Here is a 10,029-nt window from a genome sequence, read left to right as displayed (position 1 = left end):
AAGAGAACAAGCAGCAGAATGGGGTTCTCACATCCAGCCGGTAGGAATCCGGTTTGCGAATTCTAAGGGGAATCCCATTGGAGCCTATGGTGGAAACGGGTTGTGAGATGAGTGTTTCAATATCTCTGTGAATAAGCATCAGAGAAGCATCCCCATTTAGATAGCAGCATATCTCACTGAACCGAATACGAGGTAGGCAGAAAAGAGTTATAGCTGCAAACAGTGTGCTTTGGGAAATCACACGCTAAATCACACTGCAAACGGCCCTCAAATACGCTTCCAAATTGTTTTGTATATATCTGCCAAAAAGGATCATGGGACGTTGAGCTTTTGGAAGGAAGTTTTCCTCTAGGAGAACAAGCAGCAGAAAGTGCTTCTCACATCTAGCCGGTAAGAATTCAGGTTTGCATGTTCTATGGGGAATCCCATTGGAGCCTAGGGTGGAAACGGGTTGTGAGATTAATGTTTCAAAATCTCTGTGAAAAAGCGTCAGAGAAGCTTCCCCATTTCGATACCAGCATATCTCCCTGAACCGAATAAGGGATAGTCAGAACAGAGTTAGAGCTGCAAACAGTTTGGTTTGGGAAATTACACGCGAAATCACACTGCAAACGATACTCCAATACGCTTCCAATGTGTTTTTTGTATGTCTCCGACAAAATCGCACCCTGGACGTTGAGCTTTGAGAAGGAATTTTACCTCAAAGCGAACAAGCACCCGAATGTGCATCTCTCCTCTAGCCTATAGCAATTCACGTGTGCATGATCTATGGGGAAACCCATTGGAGCCTATGGTGGAAACGGGTTGTGAGATGAGTGTTTCAATATCTCTGTGAATAAGCATCAGAGAAGCATCCCCATTTAGATAGCAGCATATCTCACTGAACCGAATACGAGGTAGGCAGAAAAGAGTTATAGCTGCAAACAGTGTGATTTGGGAAATCACACGCTAAATCACACTGCAAACGGCCCTCAAATACGCTTCTAAATTGTTTTGTATATATCTGCCAAAAAGGATCACGGGACGTTGAGCTTTTGGAAGGAAGTTTTCCTCTAGGAGAACAAGCAGCAGAAAGTGCTTCTCACATCTAGCCGGTAAGAATTCAGGTTTGCATGTTCTATGGGGAATCCCATTGGAGCCTAGGGTGGAAACGGGTTGTGAGATTAATGTTTCAAAATCTCTGTGAAAAAGCGTCAGAGAAGCTTCCCCATTTCGATACCAGCATATCTCCCTGAACCGAATAAGGGATAGTCAGAACAGAGTTAGAGCTGCAAACAGTTTGGTTTGGGAAATTACACGCGAAATCACACTGCAAACGATACTCCAATACGCTTCCAATGTGTTTTTTGTATGTCTCCGACAAAATCGCACCCTGGACGTTGAGCTTTGAGAAGGAATTTTACCTCTAAGCGAACAAGCAGCCGAATGTGCATCTCTCCTCTAGCCTATAGCAATTCACGTGTGCATGTTCTATGGGGAAACCCATTGGAGCCTATGGTGGAAACGGGTTGTGAGATGAGTGTTTCAATATCTCTGTGAATAAGCATCAGAGAAGCATCCCCATTTAGATAGCAGCATATCTCACTGAACCGAATACGAGGTAGGCAGAAAAGAGTTATAGCTGCAAACAGTGTGCTTTGGGAAATCACACGCTAAATCACACTGCAAACGGCCCTCAAATACGCTTCCAAATTGTTTTGTATATATCTGACAAAAACGATCACAGGACGTTGAGCTTTTGGAAGGAAGTTTTCCTCTAGGACAACAAGCAGGAGAAAGTGCTTCTCACATGTAGCCGGTAAGAATTCAGGTTTGCATGTTCAATGGGGAATCCCACTGGAGGCTATGGTGGAAACGGGTTGTGGATGAGTGTTTCAAAATCTCTGTGAAAAAGTGTCAGAGAAGCATCCCCATTTACGTACCAGCATATCTCACTGAACTGAATAAGTGGTAATCAGAAGAGAGTTATAGCACCAAACAGTTTGCTGTGGGAAATTACAAGCGAAATCACACTGCAAACTGCCTTCGACTAAGCTTCCAAATTGTTTTGTATATCTCTGCCAAAAACGCTCACTGGACGTTGAGCTTTTAGAAGGAAGTTTACCTCTAAGCGAACAAGCAGCCGAATATGCATCTTTCCTCTAGCCTGTAGCAATTCACGTGTGCATGTTCTATGGGGAAACCCATTGGAGCCTATGGTGGAAACGGGTTGTGACATTAGTGTTTCAAAATCTCAGTGAAAAAGCGTCAGAGAAGCATCCTGTTTAGAATAAAGAATAACTCACTTAACGGAAGAAGTCGTAGGTTGAAGAAAGGTAGAGCTCCTAAGAGTTTGGTTTTGGAAATTGTACGTGAAATCGCACTGAAAACGGCATTCAAATAGGCTTCCAAAGTATGTTGTATATCTCTGCGAAAAACACTAACAGGACGTTGAGCTTTTAGAAGGAAGTTTACCTCTAGGAGAACAAGCAGGAGATAGAGCTTCTCACATGTAGCCGGTAAGAATTCAGGTTTGCATGTTCAATGGGGAATCCAACTGGAGGCTATGGTGGAAACGGGTTGTGAGATGAGTGTTTCAAAATCTCTGTAAAAAAGTGTCAGAGAAGTTTCCCCATTTACGAACCAGCATATTTCACTGAACTGAATAAGTGGTAATCAGAAGAGAGTTAGAGCAGCAAACAGTTTGGTGTGGGAAATTTCACGCGAAATCACACTGCAAAAGATATTCAAATACGCTTCCAAATTGTTTTGTATATCTCTGCCAAAAACGATTACCGGACGTTGAGCTTTTGGAAGGAAGTTTTCCTCTAGGAGAACAAGCAGCAGAAAGTGCTTCTCACATCTAGCCGGTAAGAATTCAGGTTTGCATGTTCTATGGGGAAGCCCATTGGAGCCTATGGTGGACATGGGTTGTGAGATGAGTGTTTCAAAATCTCTGTGAATAAGCATCACAGAAGCTTCCCCATTTAGATACCAGAATATCTCACTGAACCGAATAAGTGGTAGTCAGAACAGAGTTAGAGCTGCAAAGAGTTTGGTTTGGGAAATTACACGCTAAGTCACACTGCAAACGGCCTTCAAATACGCTTCCAAATTGTTTTGTCTATCTCTGCCAAAAAGGATCACGGGACGTTGAGCTTTTGGAAGGAAGTTTTCCTCTAGGAGAACAAGCAGCAGAAAGTGCTTCTCACATCTAGCCGGTAAGAATTCAGGTTTGCATGTTCTATGGGGAATCCCATTGGAGCCTAGGGTGGAAACGGGTTGTGAGATTAATGTTTCAAAATCTCTGTGAAAAAGCGTCAGAGAAGCTTCCCCATTTCGATACCAGCATATCTCCCTGAACCGAATAAGGGATAGTCAGAACAGAGTTAGAGCTGCAAACAGTTTGGTTTGGGAAATTACACGCGAAATCACACTGCAAACGATACTCCAATACGCTTCCAATGTGTTTTTTGTATGTCTCCGCCAAAATCGCACCCTGGACGTTGAGCTTTGAGAAGGAATTTTACCTCTAAGCGAACAAGCAGCCGAATGTGCATCTCTCCTCTAGCCTATAGCAATTCACGTGTGCATGTTCTATGGGGAAACCCATTGGAGCCTATGGTGGAAACGGGTTGTGACATTAGTGTTTCAAAATCTCAGTGAAAAAGCGTCAGAGAAGCATCCTGTTTAGAATAAAGAATAACTCACTTAACGGAAGAAGTCGTAGGTAGAAGAAAGGTAGAGCTCCTAAGAGTTTGGTTTTGGAAATTGTACGTGAAATCACACTGAAAACGGCATTCAAATAGGCTTCCAAAGTATGTTGTATATCTCTGCGAAAAACACTAACAGGACGTTGAGCTTTTAGAAGGAAGTTTACCTCTAGGAGAACAAGCAGGAGAAAGTGCTTCTCACATCTAGCCTGTAGGAATCAGGTTTGCACGTTCTATGGGGAAGCCCATTGGAGCATAAGGTGGAAACGGGTTGTGAGATGAGTGTTTCAAAATCTCTGTGAGAAAGCGTCAGAGAAGGCTTCCCCATTTACCTTCCAAAATATCTCACTGAATCGAAGAAGTGGTAGTCAGAACAGTGTCATAGCTGCAAACAGTTTGTTTTGGGAAATTGTACGTGAAATCGCACTGAAAACGGCATTCAAGTAGGCTTCCAAATTATGTGGTTATCTCTGCGAAAAACACTCACTGGACGTTGCCTTTTGACAAGCAAGTTTAACTCTAAGGGAGCAAGCAGCAGAATGTTCTTCTCACATCTAGCCTGTAACAATTCAGGTTGGCATGTTCTATGGGGAAGCCCATTGGAGCCTATGGTGGAAACGGGTTGTGAGATGAGTGTTTCAAAATCTCTGTGAATAAGCATCAGAGAAGCTTCCCCATTTAGATACCAGCATATCTCCCTGAACCGAATAAGGGATAGTCAGAACAGAGTTAGAGCTGCAAACAATTTGGTTTGGGAAATTACACGCGAAATCACACTGCAAACGATACTCCAATACGCTTCCAAAGTGTTTTTTGTATATCTCCGCCAAAATAGCTCCCTGGACGTTGAGCTTTGAGAAGGAATTTTACCTCTAAGCGAACAAGCAGCCGAATGTGCATCTCTCCTCTAGCCTGTAGCAATTCACGTGTGCATGTTCTATGGGGAAACCGATTCGAGCCTATGGTGGAAACGGGTTGTGACATTAGTGTTTCAAAATCTCAGTGAAAAAGCGTCAGAGAAGCATCCTGTTTAGAATAAAGAATAACTCACTTAACGGAAGAAGTCGTAGGTAGAAGAAAGGTAGAGCTCCTAAGAGTTTGGTTTTGGAAATTGTACGTGAAATCGCACTGAAAACGGCATTCAAATAGGCTTCCAAAGTATGTTGTATATCTCTGCGAAAAACACTAACAGGATGTTGAGCTTTTAGAAGCAACTTTACCTCTAAGATACCAAGCAGCAGAATGTGCTTCTCACATCTAGCCTGTAGGACTTCAGGTTTGCGACTTCTAAAGGGAACCCCATTGGAGCCTATGGTGGAAAAGGGTTGTGAGATTAGTGTTTCGAAATCTCTCTGAAAAAGCGTCAGAGAAGCTTCCCCATTGAGATACCAGCATATCTCAGTGAACCGAATAAGGGATAGTCAGAACAGATTTAGAGCTGCAAACAGTTTGGTTTGGGAAATTACACGCGAAATCACACTGCAAAAGATATTCAAATACGCTTCCAAAGTGTGTTGTTTATCTCTGCCAAAAACACTCAGTGGACGTTGAGCTTTTAGAAGCAAGTTTACCTCTAAGAGACCAAGCAGCAGAATGTGCTTCTCACATCTAGCCAGTAGGACTTCAGGTTTTCGACTTCTAAAGGGAATCCCATTGGAACCTCTGGTGGAAAAGGGTTGTGAGATTAGTGTTTCAAAATCTCTGTGAAAAAGCGTCAGAGAAGCTTCCCCATTGAGATACCAGCATATCTCAGTGAACCGAATAAGGGATAGTCAGAACAGATTTAGAGCTGCAAACAGTTTGGTTTGGGAAATTACAAGCGAAATCACACTGCAAACGATATTCAAATACGCTTCCAAAGTGTGTTGTATATCTCTGCCAAAAACACTCAGTGGAAGTTGAGCGTTTAGAAGCAAGTTAACTCTAAGCGAACAAGCACGAGAATGTGCTTCACACATCCAGCTTGTAGGAATTCAGGATTGCAACCTCTATGGGGAAGCCCCTTGGAGCCGATGGTGGAAACGGCTTGGGCGTATTGTGTCTCAAAATTTCTGTGAAAAGGCGCCAGAGAATCTTCGACTTCTAGATTCCTACATATCTCATTGAAACGAAGAAGTGGTAGTCAGGAGAGAGTTAGAGCTGCAAACAGCTTGGTTTGGGAAATTATACACGAAATCGAACTGCAAACGGTATTCAAATAGGCTTCCAAAGAGTGTGGTATATCTATGCCAAAAAACACTCATTGGATGTTGAGCTTTTAGAAGCAAGTTTAAATCAAAGGGAACAAGCAGCAGAATGTGCTTCTCATATTTAGCCTTTTGCAATTCAGGATTGCATGTTATATGGGGAAGCCCAATGGAGCCTATGGTGGAAACGGGTTGTGAGATTAGTGTTTCAAAGACTCCGTGAAAAAGCATCAGAGAAGCTTCCCCATTTCCATCCCAGCATATCTCACTGAAGGGAAGAAATGGTAGTCAGAAGAGTGTCGGAGCTGCAAACAGTTTGGTGTGGGAAATTATACGTGAAATCGCACTGAAAACGGCATTTAAATAGGCTCCAAAGTATGCTGTATATCTCTGCCAAAAACACTCACTGGACCTGGAGGTTTAAGAAGCAAGTTTACCTCTAAGAGAACAAGCAGCAGAATGGGGTTCTCACATCCAGCCGGTAGGAATCCGGTTTGCGAATTCTAAGGGGAATCCCATTGGAGCCTATGGTGGAAACGGGTTGTGAGATGAGTGTTTCAATATCTCTGTGAATAAGCATCAGAGAAGCATCCCCATTTAGATAGCAGCATATCTCACTGAACCGAATACGAGGTAGGCAGAAAAGAGTTATAGCTGCAAACAGTGTGCTTTGGGAAATCACACGCTAAATCACACTGCAAACGGCCCTCAAATACGCTTCCAAATTGTTTTGTATATATCTGCCAAAAAGGATCATGGGACGTTGAGCTTTTGGAAGGAAGTTTTCCTCTAGGAGAACAAGCAGCAGAAAGTGCTTCTCACATCTAGCCGGTAAGAATTCAGGTTTGCATGTTCTATGGGGAATCCCATTGGAGCCTAGGGTGGAAACGGGTTGTGAGATTAATGTTTCAAAATCTCTGTGAAAAAGCGTCAGAGAAGCTTCCCCATTTCGATACCAGCATATCTCCCTGAACCGAATAAGGGATAGTCAGAACAGAGTTAGAGCTGCAAACAGTTTGGTTTGGGAAATTACACGCGAAATCACACTGCAAACGATACTCCAATACGCTTCCAATGTGTTTTTTGTATGTCTCCGACAAAATCGCACCCTGGACGTTGAGCTTTGAGAAGGAATTTTACCTCAAAGCGAACAAGCACCCGAATGTGCATCTCTCCTCTAGCCTATAGCAATTCACGTGTGCATGATCTATGGGGAAACCCATTGGAGCCTATGGTGGAAACGGGTTGTGAGATGAGTGTTTCAATATCTCTGTGAATAAGCATCAGAGAAGCATCCCCATTTAGATAGCAGCATATCTCACTGAACCGAATACGAGGTAGGCAGAAAAGAGTTATAGCTGCAAACAGTGTGCTTTGGGAAATCACACGCTAAATCACACTGCAGACGGCCCTCAAATACGCTTCCAAATTGTTTTGTATATATCTGCCAAAAAGGATCATGGGACGTTGAGCTTTTGGAAGGAAGTTTTCCTCTAGGAGAACAAGCAGCAGAAAGTGCTTCTCACATCTAGCCGGTAAGAATTCAGGTTTGCATGTTCTATGGGGAATCCCATTGGAGCCTAGGGTGGAAACGGGTTGTGAGATTAATGTTTCAAAATCTCTGTGAAAAAGCGTCAGAGAAGCTTCCCCATTTCGATACCAGCATATCTCCCTGAACCGAATAAGGGATAGTCAGAACAGAGTTAGAGCTGCAAACAGTTTGGTTTGGGAAATTACACGCGAAATCACACTGCAAACGATACTCCAATACGCTTCCAATGTGTTTTTTGTATGTCTCCGACAAAATCGCACCCTGGACGTTGAGCTTTGAGAAGGAATTTTACCTCTAAGCGAACAAGCAGCCGAATGTGTATCTCTCCTCTAGCCTATAGCAATTCACGTGTGCATGTTCTATGGGGAAACCCATTGGAGCCTATGTTGGAAACGGGTTGTGAGATGAGTGTTTCAATATCTCTGTGAATAAGCATCAGAGAAGCATCCCCATTTAGATAGCAGCATATCTCACTGAACCGAATACGAGGTAGGCAGAAAAGAGTTATAGCTGCAAACAGTGTGCTTTGGGAAATCACACGCTAAATCACACTGCAAACGGCCCTCAAATACGCTTCCAAATTGTTTTGTATATATCTGACAAAAACGATCACAGGACGTTGAGCTTTTGGAAGGAAGTTTTCCTCTAGGAGAACAAGCAGCAGAAAGTGCTTCTCACATGTAGCCGGTAAGAATTCAGGTTTGCATGTTCAATGGGGAATCCCACTGGAGGCTATGGTGGAAACGGGTTGTGGATGAGTGTTTCAAAATCTCTGTGAAAAAGTGTCAGAGAAGCATCCCCATTTACGTACCATCATATCTCACTGAACTGAATAAGTGGTAATCAGAAGAGAGTTAGAGCACCAAACAGTTTGCTGTGGGAAATTACAAGCGAAATCACACTGCAAACTGCCTTCGACTAAGCTCCCAAATTGTTTTGTATATCTCTGCCAAAAACGCTCACTGGACGTTGAGCTTTTAGAAGGAAGTTTACCTCTAAGCGAACAAGCAGCCGAATATGCATCTTTCCTCTAGCCTGTAGCAATTCACGTGTGCATGTTCTATGGGGAAACCCATTGGAGCCTATGGTGGAAACGGGTTGTGACCTTAGTGTTTCAAAATCTCAGTGAAAAAGCGTCAGAGAAGCATCCTGTTTAGAATAAAGAATAACTCACTTAACGGAAGAAGTCGTAGGTTGAAGAAAGGTAGAGCTCCTAAGAGTTTGGTTTTGGAAATTGTACGTGAAATCGCACTGAAAACGGCATTCAAATAGGCTTCCGGAGTATGTTGTATATCTCTGCGAAAAACACTAACAGGACGTTGAGCTTTTAGAAGGAAGTTTACCTCTAGGAGAACAAGCAGGAGATAGAGCTTCTCACATGTAGCCGGTAAGAATTCAGGTTTGCATGTTCAATGGGGAATCCAACTGAAGGCTATGGTGGAAACGGGTTGTGAGATGAGTGTTTCAAAATCTCTGTAAAAAAGTGTCAGAGAAGTTTCCCCATTTACGAACCAGCATATTTCACTGAACTGAATAAGTGGTAATCAGAAGAGAGTTAGAGCAGCAAACAGTTTGGTGTGGGAAATTTCACGCGAAATCACACTGCAAAAGATATTCAAATACGCTTCCAAATTGTTTTGTATATCTCTGCCAAAAACGATTACCGGACGTTGAGCTTTTGGAAGGAAGTTTTCCTCTAGGAGAACAAGCAGCAGAAAGTGCTTCTCACATCTAGCCGGTAAGAATTCAGGTTTGCATGTTCTATGGGGAAGCCCATTGGAGCCTATGGTGGACATGGGTTGTGAGATGAGTGTTTCAAAATCTCTGTGAATAAGCATCACAGAAGCTTCCCCATTTAGATACCAGAATATCTCACTGAACCGAATAAGTGGTAGTCAGAACAGAGTTAGAGCTGCAAAGAGTTTGGTTTGGGAAATTACACGCTAAGTCACACTGCAAACGGCCTTCAAATACGCTTCCAAATTGTTTTGTCTATCTCTGCCAAAAAGGATCACGGGACGTTGAGCTTTTGGAAGGAAGTTTTCCTCTAGGAGAACAAGCAGCAGAAAGTGCTTCTCACATCTAGCCGGTAAGAATTCAGGTTTGCATGTTCTATGGGGAATCCCATTGGAGCCTAGGGCGGAAACGGGTTGTGAGATTAATGTTTCAAAATCTCTGTGAAAAAGCGTCAGAGAAGCTTCCCCATTTCGATACCAGCATATCTCCCTGAACCGAATAAGGGATAGTCAGAACAGAGTTAGAGCTGCAAACAGTTTGGTTTGGGAAATTACACGCGAAATCACACTGCAAACGATACTCCAATACGCTTCCAATGTGTTTTTTGTATGTCTACGCCAAAATCGCACCCTGGACGTTGAGCTTTGAGAAGGAATTTTACCTCTAAGCGAACAAGCAGCCGAATGTGCATCTCTCCTCTAGCCTATAGCAATTCACGTGTGCATGTTCTATGGGGAAACCCATTGGAGCCTATGGTGGAAACGGGTTGTGACATTAGTGTTTCAAAATCTCAGTGAAAAAGCGTCAGAGAAGCATCCTGTTTAGAATAAAGAATAACTCACTTAACGGAAGAAGTCGTAGG

Source organism: Cynocephalus volans, chromosome Y (genome assembly GCF_027409185.1).
Source record: "Cynocephalus volans isolate mCynVol1 chromosome Y, mCynVol1.pri, whole genome shotgun sequence".
NCBI lineage: Eukaryota > Metazoa > Chordata > Mammalia > Dermoptera > Cynocephalidae > Cynocephalus > Cynocephalus volans.
This window is presented reverse-complemented; position numbering follows the sequence as displayed.